Source organism: Solanum stenotomum, unplaced genomic scaffold (assembly GCF_019186545.1).
Source record: "Solanum stenotomum isolate F172 unplaced genomic scaffold, ASM1918654v1 scaffold21511, whole genome shotgun sequence".
Taxonomy (NCBI): domain Eukaryota; kingdom Viridiplantae; phylum Streptophyta; class Magnoliopsida; order Solanales; family Solanaceae; genus Solanum; species Solanum stenotomum.
Window position 1 is genome coordinate 6,130 of NW_026026568.1, and position 15,807 is coordinate 21,936.

The 15,807-nt window shown below is 31.3% G+C and overlaps 1 pseudogene; it reads left to right on the forward strand.

The window, feature by feature from the left end:
- The first annotated feature begins 231 nt into the window (after window positions 1-231).
- LOC125851008 (phosphomannomutase-like) lies at window positions 232-1,443 on the forward strand (annotated as a pseudogene).
- The last annotated feature ends 14,364 nt before the right edge of the window (window positions 1,444-15,807 follow it).

Sequence of the window (15,807 nt, forward strand, 5' to 3'; positions counted from 1 at the left end):
ATGTAATTTGTACTTTGTTGAAAAACTGCTCTGACGTGGTATTTCCTAAGTTTCGAAGCAGTGTTTTTGATAGTTTACAAAAATCTGAAAATCAAGTTATTACACATTCCATGAAGAGTTAATTGTGTGTATGTTGCGTATAATTGGGTGAGACTTAATGTTTATAGTTAGGTTCATCCAATTGAAGTAGAAATGAGTTTATATGTAGATTGCCAAGAAATATCTTGATGGGATGCAAATGATATGCAGGAATTTATTAACTTTACTCTCCATTACATTGTTGACTTGGATATTTCAATAAAGAGGTGAGCATATCAAAGTTTGTGTTATTTGGATCCTCCAAAAATGTCGCCGCACCCATGCCAGTCTTCCTTCAAAAATTGTTTTTTTGGAGGACCTGACACACACCAGACAACATTTTTGAAGGATCCAAGCAAACATAGATCAAATGTTGAATTATCTGCTTTGTTGTGGCAAACTTCTTAATCATTCTTCTTTGCAGAGGAACATTCATTGAGTTTAGAAGTGGCATGCTAAATGTGTCGCCTATTGGGAGGAACTGTAGTCAGGAAGAAAGGATGAATTTGAAAAGTATGACAAGGTATAGATAACTGCTCTAGTATTGCATATATGTTTTGCAGTAATGTACCTCCGATAGATTTTTTTTCTCTGTGATTTGAAGACAATTGAAACTATAATCAGGTACAGAAGATACGCAAAACTATGGTATCAATGCTCAGAGAAAAGTTTGCACATTTTAATCTCACCTTCTCCATTGGAGGCCAAATTAGTTTCGATGTAAACATTTTAAGCCTTTTCTTGTGCTCATTGACCGCTGAATGTTTTAAGTATATTATTGATAGATGATTTGGGGATCTTGGTCATGATAGGTTTTCCCCCAAGGTTGGGACAAGACTTATTGTTTGAGATACCTTGAAGAATTTAATGAAATTCACTTTTTTGGAGACAAAACATACAAGGTAATCTTTAGTTATTGACGTGCTTGAAGCTTTCCTTTCATGTACGGATTGATATCAGAGTCGTGCTTTTTATTGAACAGGGAGGAAATGACCATGAGATCTACGAGTCTGAGAGAACTGTGGGTCACACAGGTCCGCCTAAAACTTTATTTTGTTGATGTTTGAATAGTTATTCTCTTGCATAGTTACTAGGGGAATCACATTACCTGCTATTTGTTTCCTTTTCTCTTTTTCCAGTTAATAGCCCGGAGGAAACATTGAAACAATGTTCTGTTCTATTCCTCGGCAAGGATAATGGAAGTTCTTGATCTTGTTGCAGTTCTCCAGGAAGTTCTTGAGCTTGTATGTTTTTATTCTATGCACAACAGAAATGAATAATTGCAATAAATCTTGTATTGAATTTTCTCAGCAAAATTATAATATGACTGTAGTACTTTTTCTTGAAATCCAACCTTTGCATCCAAATAGGTAGCTTGATAATGGTCTCTTTGAACCGAGAAAGCTTGAAGAGAATTCAGTTGTGTTTATTAAAGTTTTAGTCTTTGTTTCGAGCTAGACAACATTCTGCTTCGTAAAATATACAATGAGATATACTGATGATATACCCTCTCATGAGTAATCGGACGAATTTACTGGAACTGAATAATTCAGGGGGTTGATAGGTGAGACTTGATAGTCATTAGTGTTGGCAATTCGAGCTCATTTTTCTCGTCACAGATTGTGGATTTGTCAATGTTGATCTTACTGCTTTATGAGATACAGTTGTATAGCATCTCAAGTTGATCGTGCGAAAGAATTTGTTCATTTACTCCCTTGTTTCCTCTTAAGTTGCTCAATGTTTCTTCCCTGGCTTTTATATAGTGTTCATGGTTAATATTTGTTGACCTAAAGGTATCACATTTGAGATAAAAAATGGTTTTTGCACAGGTGGACATAAGGTTGTGCCATCTTTAGCTCTTATTGTTAAGTTGAAGCTTTTATTTTTCGTAAAATCTTATCTAAAGCTTAGGATCATCCATTTGTGTTTTCGCAATTTGAGGATGGATTTATTGCTAAAAATTACCTCTCTTTGAGTACCCTTTGTCAAGAAATTTGTTAGTTTCGAAATGTTTTCCCTTCAGAATAATGCACTGTTTTGCCTTTAACTGCTTTATTTTAGCTCCATGTGTCGAGAACATAGTCATTTAATCCTAAGTTAGTATGTGTTTTCTATGGGCTTCGATAGCTTACTGGTAGCATCCCATCGGTTCATTTATTTTTGTTTTATTACTTTTGCTCTTCTGTAATACTCTCTTTGTTCCTAATTACTTGTCTACTTTTGAATTGACACACATTAAGAAAACAATTAATGACATAGTGAGTTTATCATTTTATCCCTATTAATTATGAAGCGGATGAAAAACTCTACATTTTTCAAAATAATTAGTCATTTAATTGAGGGTATAATAGGTAAAAAAAATTGTCCTTTCTTGATTTGTCAAAATGGACAAGTAATTAGGGACAACTATAAAAGAAAAAGTGGATAAGTAATTAGGGACAGAGGGAGTATGTTTCTTTAATAGTATTTAGGAATTGGTTGCTATACATTAATTGTTTTTAACCTGTTGCATCATCCCATCTAGTTTATACATGTTAGTGATAATTTGTAGGAATTCATGTTGACTTTTTATCTTTATAATTTCCTTTAGTTGGGATTATGTGTTAGTTTATGTCTTCTGTCTAGAGTCGATATATATATATATATATATATATCTTTGGTTTCTCTTTTTTTAGCATATTGTTTTTTCTCTGTTCATTTTGGTCGGATTATATGTTAATATTTTGCCTTTTTTCTTCTTTTTTTGTTGCATGTGACATCAATCCGAGTCCATTGTGGACTCCACTCTTGCATATCCTTGAGTCGTTTCGAGTCATCCTCATATTTGCGATGAAAGAGAAGCTGAAACAGGCCCCGGAAAGTCCGAAAATGGGCTGTATACCTGTTTTATACAGCAGTATACATTCATATACGTGGCGAGTATCGATATACAGGTCCAATTATCGAAATATAGGATACGGGAGCTAAAGCGGGCTGTATGCATTTGGTATACCGTTCAATATACAGAAAAATGGGCTAGTATACAGTCCATATGCAGCAGTATACATTCAGTGGATACGGGGATTTTCAGGAACAAAAATGGGCAAAAGCCCAAACTCTTTTGTTACCAGCAGGTCCAAGCAGTTTTTCAGAACAGAAATGGGTTGAAACCCATTTGTTGAAGCTTAAATTTAGAAAGAGGATAGGGATAAAAGTATGTTTGCTGACCCAATTTCGAATTTGGGCAGGGGCCCAAATATGAACATTATTCTTCCTTTACTCTTATTTATTTATTTATTGTTGTATAACTTACATAAATCTCATAGTGTAAAGAGCAAATTACATTTTATTCCTACTTTTTTTCAATTTACAAAAATCCCTCAAAATCAGTGCTATCCGGATACATACCAAACAAGTCGGATACATTATATTTGATACATTAAACACAAATTCAATTACCTTTTAAAAAGGAAAGGGAATATAAAATTAAATGTGAGTTCTCCAAATCACGCTAATCTAGTTGATTTCAATCTCTTCCAAATTTTAACAGCTTCAATCAAATCAGAATTCAAATTTTCTTTTCTCAATTATATTTCAAATTCGTCCAACTTCAAACAATTCAAATTTTCTTCTCTCAACTCTCACCCAAATCGTAATAGATTGACAAAAGTCGAAAACAATAGCTCATACATGATTAAATATTCATGAATCTGGGAAAGCGAGGTGAGTTATGAACGATACTATAGATTTCAAATTTGTTTTCCCAATTCGTCCAAGATCCTTTCAATTTTGATTCAAAATTATCAAAATATTTGAGAAGATACGTCACGAATATTTTGATTTTGCTGAGACATTGAAGAATCTGGAAAAAAAAAATTAGATCTAACATTCAGAAATCTGAAAAAAAATATGAGCCTAGATTTGCAATGTATAAAATAGATCATAGCTTTAATTTCATAGTATAATAGATATGACAATAAGAGATATGAAATTACATATATTGTGCTATTAATTCGATTTTTTATTTGTATTTTCGAGATGACTATATCAATCGTGATACATTAGTATTTATGTATCTTGTATAAATTGATAACTATTGTATTTCTATTAATTAGATGCATTAAATAAGTAAATTTTGCACGTAAAATGTTTGCTTAGAGTTCGACACATAACTGTGTGATAGATATTACATATCATATACATGTAGTATTAATTTAAATTATTGTATCCTGACAAAATGTTTAGCATGATACATTAGTATTTTTGTATCTGGTTGTGCTTGTGAAATACTATACTTTATAGATGATACAGTGTACATTTATTTATTGTAAAAACATCAAAATATTGAAGAATGAAGGTATGTATCAAATTATATTTATATTTTGTATCTGATATTAAGTATAATTTAGTTGTCTGGTTGTTTGTGATCGGTACATAGAAATAATTGTTTTATGAAATGTATCACTAATTTCTTTAATGTTAACAGGTTGTTGCATCATCTGAGTATCTTTATTCAGTATATGATTCTGGGGGAAGATACATTGTTTGCCTTGAAAGATAAATATGCAATTGTGGAAGATTTCAAATTGATAAGATACATTTTTTATATAATGTATCATTTTGTAGTTAATAATAATGTATCTGATATAATAAGGTTGTGAAAGAAGGATGTATGTAAACTGAAATAATATGTATCACAATAAATAAGAATTAAGCTATCAATTAGATACATGAACAAATACAATCCACTAAAGAAATTTGATTATGAAAAACACCAGAAAAAAGAGAAAACTATTAGACTGTATGAAATTTTGGTGAAATTGAAATTGATATTATTATGAGATAATGGAAAAATTAAATAATAATACAGGAATCCTAATTACTTTCAATGAATGATTAGTCGTTAGAGTCCATAAACAACTCAAATTATGGAAAATTTACAAATATTACACTAATTATTACCAATAATAACTATTACTATTACTTCTTCTTTTTCTAATTTTACGTTTTAGTGTTAAAAATTGAAAGTTCACTTATTTGATTATAAAATTTGGAGTATTTTTAAAAATAGGTAAAAACTCATAAATATCCTTTTTAGATTTTTTTGTCTAAGAATATCTTTAACCTACAAGAAAGAGACTAATTTTGAATTTCAAACGTGAATGAGAAAATAACTACTAAGATTCTGTGACTAAAAATAAGGAGAGACTTGTGGAGTGAAATAAGGAAGAGATAAACGTTGGTTTTCTGAATGAGAAAATAACTACTAAGATTCTGTGACTAAAAATAAGGAGAGATTTGTGGAGTGAAATACAGAAGGAATAAACGTTGATTTTGGGGGTTAGGATTTATGTATCCAGTGTTTGGGGGTTTAAAAGGAAAATAAGGAATTTGTAAAATTTTAGAACTGATAGGGAATAATGGAAATTATGGTGAAAAAAAGGTGTGTATATAGATAATTTATCCTTTATTATTTGTATTGACTAACCTTTTGCTTTANATCAATGGGATTTGGAATTTTAATAGATTATCCTTCTCCTTACCCCAGTCCCTCAGTTTTTTTCTATACAAAATACGTATGTCCCTAGAACGAGCTCCATTGATGATAAAATCGTGTGGCGTCTAACTTCGGATAGTCTATTCACAACAAAATCTTCTTACACGTTCTTAGACACAAAAGAGGATATCTTTTGAAAATTTAATAAGTTTTCTTAATTTCTTTCAAAAAATTAACTTGCGACTCTCTTTGAAAATCGATTTTTCTTTAAAACTTAAGTTTTTGAAAATTAAAGTCTTTCTTTTACATTTCGATAAAACAGAAATGACGACTCTGTTGGAAATTTAATTTAGTTCTAACCATAATGATTTGACTATTTGACTTTTTGTTGATAATTGCTGAATTGTTTTATCTATGCTTTACTTGTTTAAATTGCTATTAACTGTTATTTTGCAGTCATGGCATGTTCTATCACCAAGACATTAAATGCAGTATATTAAAGAAAGGTTTTGCGATTCCGCAACTGGTCTTTTTTTTTATACTTAGCCATTTTCAGAATGACTGACAATTTATTGGTTTATCATGCGTTCAGTGGTTGTCATAATTCCAGCCTAAGTTGTCTGCTTGAGTTTCCGGTCTTTCAAAAGTCACTCTTAGTCAACTAGCGTAGAGCAAAATCAAATTCCTTAATTTAGCGTATTTGAACTAAGATGACCCAACACCCAAGGCGTGTTGGGACCATTAGAAGCCTACTTTGTGTCTATTTGGCCCATTGGTCAATAAAAAGACAACCATACTTATGTAGTTATGTGTTTATGTAAATGATGTATACGTCGTTTGGCAAACCATTGTTTCTTGGGGTAGAGAGTTTAATAGTTTGGTCTAGTCGAAGAAGGAGCTCTACAAGCTGCTATTTCATCCAAAAGTGTGGACATTCGCAGATGACAAGAAATGAAGGATGAAGATCTTCTTTAGAAGCATAGTTTAGGATTGTACCCATGCGTGAAACTGATTATTTGTATTTAATGCTTCCTACTTCAACGTTGTAAGGAGAGTGCTAGGGTTTAACGAATTACAGAGTCAACACAGAGAAGAATAAGAAGAAGAAGCAAAAATGGGAGCGAAAGGGAAGAAGAGAAGAGAGAAGAATTATAGAGCAACTCATGAAGACACTACTAGACTTCCTCCCCCACCCAACACCTCTTCTATTGATGTCATTCCCTCTAAGCTTCGTCAAATTATGGCCTTTTCAGATATGTGCTTGCTTGTAAGTTGATTTAGTACTTGACAATATAAAAGCATTAATAATAGGGCTATAATAAGTATAAAATGGTGAATTATCTCTTAAAATTTTAAATTGGACAAGTAAAAATGAGTATTTTGATATAATGGATAAATAAAAATGAACACTTGAAATATTAAGTATCATTGATTTTTGTTAATTGGCATTTGATACTTAGTAAGTTATTTCAAGTTAACCTCAAAGCTTACTAAAGACACCACATTTAAATAACCAAATCAAACGAACTTGTAAAAATGTTACTTCCATTAAGTTTAGCCATATAGAAAATTTCTTCACTAAATATTGATTAATAAATAAGAATATATATAGATATATATATATATATAACATATTTTGTTTTGATCAAACTACATGAATGTACCAAATAAAGTAAACAAAGAAGTAGATTATTATTCATTTATGTCAAATCTTATTTTTTTCCTTAATGTTTGATATTTGGTTTTGGTTTTCACTAGTTAGAACTCATGCCTAAAGACGTCAGTTTGAAAATAAAATGCTTCTTATCAAAGATATATTAAATTTTTTGGGCTCGATCCTAAATTATTTGATTAAAAATAGAAAAATATCATACGAAATATCAAAGATTTTAACATTTTAGAAAAAAATTATTTGGAATTTATTGAGTTATATTTGATTGTACATTTTGCAAAGAATATTTGAAATAATAGTTTTTCTTGAATTACTCAAATACAAGTTAAAAGTGAATAGTGGGTTGATTTTTTTTTATGTTGAATATAAGTTATTTTAAAATTTTAAAATTTAAAATTTTCATGGGTTGATCAAACACTTATTTTCAAATAAAGTGAAAAAACATTATTTCAAAAAAGTGAATAATTTTTATAGTCAAACGTATATGTCCTACTTCCTTTCACTACTAAAAAACAATGAATACCGACTTAAAAATAATTGACCTCAAATGAATGTCGGTAATTTCCGTACTCCGGAGGTCGATATTGTTAAAAAGAATAAAACATAAAAAAAAAATAGAAAACCGACTAGTAGTCGGTTTTCATGCAAAATAAAGCGGAAAAACCAATTACCGACCTAGGAGGTCAGAATGTTTCCCTGAAAAAATGAATTACAATAAAAACTGACATCTTGATGTCGGTATTAAATAATAAATAAATAAAAGTATTTATTTTTAATCAATTAAATATAAAAAACAAATTCGAGAATTATTTTGAATTAATTTTATTTAAATCGTCTTCCAGAGGACGATTTTGCGTAAAATAAAAAACAAAAAAAATTATAATACCGACTTCCGAAAGTCGGTAAAATTAAATAGTATGTAATTAAATTAATTTTCACTAATAATATATATATAGTGACTTCCAGAAAATTAATAAATTAATATTTTCAATTAACTTTAAATAAATCGTCTTTGGATGACGGTTTTATATAAGTTAAAAAATAAATTAATATAAAATACCAACTTTCCGATGTCAGTATTATTTAATTAACATGATTACTTTTTATTTATCTTAAAATTTAATGTGATACCGACTTCATGAGGTTGATATTTTTTATTTAATCTAATTACTTTTAATAAAAGCGACATCCAGAGGTCGATTTGTTTAAAATATTCCTATTAATCACAATTTTGCTAGTGTGCATAATACTAATTTTTCATTTTACACCTACAATTAATTGTTTCAAAAAGTGTAACAATTTTGGATACTTTTATAAATAAAAAGTTAAAATTCGTGGAATAAACAAAAAATATCAATAATCCATATTTAGAGTATGAAACTACGTTGATATGAATTAGGAGATAATTATACTTATATTTCTAGAGTAATGTACAAATTCTATCAGTCCGTCATCAAATCATGAACTTAATACCTCATGTAATGATATAGAGGTGAAGGGCTAACATATAATCCATCCGAGTATGAAATGCGAAAACCCGCAGCCGCTACGCTTTGATGACAAGGGAAACCCACAGCCGCTACCCTTTGGGTGCGCACAAGGTAAAATCCCCGTTCCTATGTAATAGCTCGCAAACCACGTAGGATAGGTAACCCGCACTAAGCAAGCTCGGTGCGACGAGCTCGACCTAGAAGGCAAACCCCTTGCTTTCATTGGCAAGGGGTTTCGAACTTGAGACCTCCAATATGGAAGTCCCAAGCCCAAACCACTGGGCTACCTCTCGAAGGGTATTTATATTTATAATTAATTGTTTAATTATTTATACGTATAGCCTTTAGAGTCTTATCTCATTTTATGAAATAGATAATAGAACATCGTAAGGTATTGTACAAAGCAAGTTCTATCAAGATTTTTACGTTCAATCTTGAATGGATGTCAAGTGTAGTGATCATATCGTAGGCAATATAATGACATGTAAAGGATAATTCATAGGAGTATGAAATACGTTGATTATATACTTGTCGAATAGTTTAACAAATCAAGTTTAACGTCAAGGGCTCAAGGCAAGGACCCCCCAAGAGTCCTTGAGGAGGACCAATGGACTGCACAAAAAGCTGTCAAAAATAGCTTGACCCACGAAATGGGCACCCACGAGCTGTGGATAGACACACACCCCATAGGTGGGGGTCGTGAGTCGAGGCTAGACCTCCCCCAACTCTCCAAAAGTCTCTGTCCAAGCTACGACCATGCAGTACGGTCCGTAGACCCACTCACGACCTGTGGGTGCGGTCTCGTGAGTGGGGGGGCTTGAGTTGGCAAAAAGGAGGGGCTGCAGACCCAAACCACAGACCTGCCGGACGGGGCGTGAGCCCACCTACGGTCCGTAGGTGGTGGGCGGAGGTCCCCCATTGCAAAAGCTGCTTAATCTCGGCCAAGGCTTAGCCAAAGCCATTAATTCCAAAAGTTATTATATTAGTGTGGGGTCATTTTAATTTATTTTAATAGACCTATATAAGTACTTCTAAGTCATTAAACTCCGCTTAACACTTCATAACTAACAAGACCAAAATTAGAAACTACTCCCCTCTCCAATATTTCTCTCTCTAGGACTCCATTGAATAGCAAGAACAAGGTCAAGCTTAGGGATTCAAGAAACGACCTTTTTTCTCCAATTTCTTGTGGAAATCAACCTAAGGTATGGATGCTTTTAATCTATGGGTAGCTATCACCCATAGAGCCTCTTCAAACTTGGTTTTTAAGACTTCCAATTCCCTAAAAAACCTAGGGTTTCAATCTATGTCATGGGTCTTCTTCTAAAACGTTTTCAATTGTTTAATTATGGTTTATTATGGTTGATTATGATGATTTATGATTGGAGTAATGGAGTATTGTTGAATTATGATGAAAATCTCCCTTGGACCCTTGATTTCCCATCTTTCTAAATTGTGAACTATGGTGTGGCTTGATTGATTATGAGAGCTTGACAATTGATTATGTAAACATTGATTAAGTTGATTGAATAATGATATGCCTTTATCTAATGTGGTAATTCTAGAAGTTAGGGTTGATCTTGATTCATAGCCTTGAAGGGCAACTTGTGAGGGTTTGTACATGTTGATGAGTATTGTATATGAACTCATGATCCACTTAGATAGTGATGATCCTATGATTATTGTGTAATTGTGGTATTGTTGCAAGATCCTTCCCCCATACCCTTACACATAACTATGTATGAAAGGTCTATTATTATGATAATATTGTTGTGTTGATTGAAATGCTATTCTCATGACACACTATGCACATGATGTGAAAGGTTTACTCACGTATTATTGATTCTAAGGTTGAAAGGATATTCTCACCTAATGAATCCATGAGCTACCATGATACCATGTTGGTTTGAGTGCTAGGCATTCTTCCATGAACATGAATATAAAGTGAAGACTTAACATGAATATTAAAGGGAATTAAGCTTAGCACCGAGTGGATATGAATATGAGATGGAAGCTTTTACGTTAGAAAGTACGGCTTTCCAAGGCAAGTTATCTCATGAGATGGAAACCTTTTACCTCAGTTAGTCCGGGTTTCTAGTAGCAATCTCCTTATCCCATAACTATGTGCCCACATAGGTCTTTAGCTAGTGGATCCACCTAAATGCTAAACATGTAAGTTCTACCATAGGCAAGTAGGACACCTCTTTTCGGTGTGGGGCATGACACCGGATTCCATGTAGCTCACAGGGTCTATGTTGGTTAAGGCTATATTTCCCTACATGACAAGAACATGATCTATGACATGACAAGAACAAGAATATGAATTATGAACAAGAACATGAGTTATGTGCTATGATTATTTAAGAGGTGTTACTTAGTGTGAGTGGGGTTATGGGACTTCACTCATGCATTGCACAAGTAAGCTTTGAGAGTGATTGTGGTATGTGCTTTAATGACATGATGCTTTATGAGTTAATGCATGTTTTACATGAATATGAACCATGAATATGAACATGAACATGAACTATACTTGTGACTTCTTAATGAGATTTTCTTAGTGTGAGTGGGGGTATGGGACTTCACTTGTACATTGCACAAGTAGACTTATAAAGGAGTTATGGTGTGGTTTCCTTATGACATGAAGATGTATGAATCTATGTATGCATGATATGAATTATTGTTAAGAGTGACGCTCCTTATTATGAACTATGAACATGAATGTCTCTTTGTCTATGAGTGTTGGCTATGGATGAGGTCAAGGTAAGTTATGCATGACTATGGTAACCTAAGGTTGCTTATGGTATTGTTTGACTATGTAATTACTCTAAATGTGCATGATGGGTTTTAAACTTGATAAAGGCATGATTTCCACTAAATGTCCCTTTTATGCATGTTTTAAGGATTTTTATGCATGATTTCCATACTTAGTACATTATTTGTGCGAACCCATATTTTCTACATTTTCTTATAAGTCTAGGTTCCGGTCAATGAGGTATACTTCTCTTTTCAAGTAAAGCTTGGGTTGACTATTCTCCAAGCTTGGTGAGTCCTCATAGTTTGGGGACAAGACTTATTCGTTTCTAGTTTCCTTTTGTACTTTCCATTTTCAAGACTATGTTGTAAAGGGCTATGTCCCTAAGATTGTATTCGATTGTATTAAATGGTTTCTTTGAGACAAGGTCTAGACTCTTATATTCCTTTTATGAAAAAGACTTCTATTATAAAAGTTTTAAATTCCGCATCATTTCTATGTACTTATGTTCATGATTATGCTAAGGGCTTGTATGAGACTCCTTCGAGGTCAAGGGGTACCCCTGGATCGTGACAGTTACCCCATGAGAGGATAAGTATTTTTTTTGGTATTAACATAATTTAGGTATTTAAAATCCACTTCTTGACAACACATTACATACCCACAAAAAATCACTGATTTTAAAAAAATTATACAAAAAAAAAGAACAACCTTAACATACCTTCAATTCGATATGTATAAGAATATGAAAAATTACCTAACTACACATCTTTTCTTACCCTATTTTCTATTATTCTCTACCATTTTAAAAAATTACAAAAACCCTCTTTTTCCCTTAAATTCTCTCCTTTCCAAATACATAACTTTCAATTTTCAACTTCATTATTTTCTCCCTTTTTTCATGCCTCTAATCACTCCACTATATCATCAGTTACCTTCATCACTCCTTTATTTTGAATTTTAAGTATTATCTCTCTTTGATTAATAATTTAAAGTTAATCAAGAGGTAGTTCTTCATTTATTTTTTTTCTTTCCAATTCATTTTTTACAGAAAAATCATGTGAATATTGGGATAATTTTTCATACACAAAGACAAGTGTTTTACTGCTAGAGAGATGATTAGAATGTAGACTCAATAAACCACCCATACATGGACATGACAAAATAAACATGGAGAAAATTAGGACAAACAAATTATAAAAAGTGTCACTTATATATATGGGTATGTATCATATGTATGCGCAGTACTATTTTATAACTAAATCATTATTTATCATATTCGTATATTTTTTTTGTATATGATATATAGCTACGTCAAATTATATGGGCATGATACATAAATACTATTTTATATTAAATGTATCAATCTCAAACCAAACAACTTATGGACAACAATTACATATTTAATGTATCCTGTAACAATACTTGACGTATCAATTTAAACGAGAAACATAAATAGTAATGTATCTTGCTGTATTTTTTTAGATATGATACGTAAATTTGAATTTATACTAAATGTATCAATTACATAACAACTACCACACGATAATGTATCGATCTCAAATCTAACTTCTTATGGGCAACAATTACTTATTTAATGCATCTTGTATATACAATACTTATCAATTTAAACGAGTTACACAAATAATAATGTACCATGCACTAATTTTTTTAGATATGATATGTAAATTAAAGTTTATACTAAATGTATCAATTACATAGCAATTACCACACGGTAATATATCGATCTCAATTCTAACATCTTATGGACACAATTATTTATTTAATGTATCTAGTATAAATACAATATTTATCAATATAAACAAGATAGCAAATAGTAAAATGCTAAGTAGCAAGGATATTCATGATGTATCATAAGATAAAGGGTATGCGACGATAGCAATTTACAAGCACTTAAATTGCTTTGGCTTAGAACTTTTTGATGATGTAAATACGGATAAATGAATTTTAGTTTTAGCTTAAAATATTGAGATGCAATTGTATGATCTTTTTTAAAAAATAAAATGAACTTTCAATTTTTTTCTTCTCAAAATGGCGACTTCGTGGAAAATAGGTGAGATGCACTCCTACACGTACTATGAAGTAATTATAACATTTACTATTTGTATTTGACGTGTAATCAAAATTTTAGTCACATATATCTATTAGCGTTGTAGAGTATGTAAAAGTCATATTTATTTTAAGATTTATTATACCAAGGTTTGTCAAAGCAATAGATAATTTTGTTGACTTTATCAAATTTCTTCATATTTAAATTTTACCATTAATTAATTTTTAGCAGAGGAAAAATATGTGAACCACATCACATAATTGTTCTAAGATGGCAGGTAGTAGAAGTGTGCTTTGTGGTATAACAAATAAATGTACGAGCAAGGAGAAAATTACGAAAGTCAATCGCTAATCGTTTTAAGAAATAAAAATTGAATGAGCCAAAAACTTTGTAAAGACAATATACAATCTATGTCATAAGATCCAGTGGTAAGTAGAAGCAACACAAATTACTTTGGTCTGTGCATCTGATTTTGTCAACATACATATTTGAAACGTATCTATCATAATTTTATCATTTTTGTATATATGTCTTCTGCTTGTGTCAATGATACTATCATATAAGCTTATCCTTCATCACCAAATGACAATGTACAACATCAACTACTTGAAAATATGAAGTGTTGGCCCGTGTTGAATATATATATATATATAAAAAAGTTGAACATGTGTTTAAAACATGAATTTTATTTTAAAACATATGAAAATTCTGGAAGAAAAAATAATATGTTTAGACCCCAAAAAAAAGTGATACTATTAGAAGAAGGTATTTGAGAAGTGAAATAGAATGTACCATGTGCTTAACTTGAAAAATAATCAAATCAATTATTTAACTTTCTAGCGTGAAATTCATCTTCATTTATTTTCTACAAATAATACAAGACTGCTCTTCTCTATATTGCTTAAAAATTATGTAAAAAATATTATATATTATAATAATTAATAATTTAAAATATTTAAATCATATAAAAAATGATCAACTCTCCAAATTTTTATTCATATCATATAAAAAATAATATATATTAGGATTGTGTCATGCACGAGCTCCCATATCTAGTAGTACATTTTATAGAACTTATATAAATGAGTAATATCTTTTTATAACAACCATTAATCTAAACATATAAGTACATTTCATTATTATAATTAACATTTTTAAAAGAGAAAATACATAATACCCTCCTTGAACTTGGCAACACAACTTCCTTTAGCCTTTAAATTACACGGGTGTTTAAATATCCCCTTAACATCTTTGAAGTGAGTTTTTTCAACCCTAATACTACAATACCAGTCTCACAGTGGCAAGTGTATTACACACACACTATTTCATTGCGACATCAGCGCCACAACATTACCACGTCAGCGCCACATTGAAAATTATTAAAATTTTGAGTTTTTTTTTAATTCTTTTTTGTTTCTTTTTATTTATACAATTTTAGAAAGGTAAAATTAAAAAAAAAATTGAGAATTAATCCAAGATTATAAAAATAAAATCTCAAAATTAAAATCAAACTCTAACATATTCAAGACTAGAAAACATTCAATTTTTAAAACACATTATCAAAATAAATAAATTATACAAATTAAATAACTAATTTGAGATGAAGAAATTATAAATTTTTTACTAAAAAAGGCTTCAAGTTCATCATAATCAACAAATCCTTCCATAAGTAAAATCTTGAAGCAACAATAAATTGTTGGTTTTTTCATTTTTTCTTTTTCATCACTTCTAAGAATAAGCAAGAATAATTTGAAATGAAGGAATAGGTGGGGGTGTTTCGAAGAAGAAGATAGAAGGTGGCAGGGAAGGAAGCTCGAAGAAGAAGAAGAAGTAGAAGAAAGGGGTGAGGCAAGTGTGGGTGGCGGCGGGGTTCAAAATAGGAGAAAGAGGGGTGCAGGTAGGGGGTTAGAAGAACGAAAGGGTGGGGTTGTTGGCGGATAAAGGTGGTGGGGTGGTGGCAGTGGCGTAGGCACATGTATGCCAAGGTGTCCAATTGGACACCCTGTGTCGGAAAAAATACTTCATATACAAGTAAAATGATACACGAAGTGATTAAATAACATATTTTGGACACCCTTGACATAATAAGTTGTTATAGCCTAGTGGTTTAAGATGTCTTGAATGTGTGTAGACATTTTTAATGAGTCAGTGCTCGCGTGTTCAAATCTCACTTGGAACAATTTTTTCCCTTTTTAAAAAGAGCTTTTGTTGTTTAATTTTTGGACCCTCTTCATGAAATTCCTGGCTCCGCTAAAACTTTATTGGTTG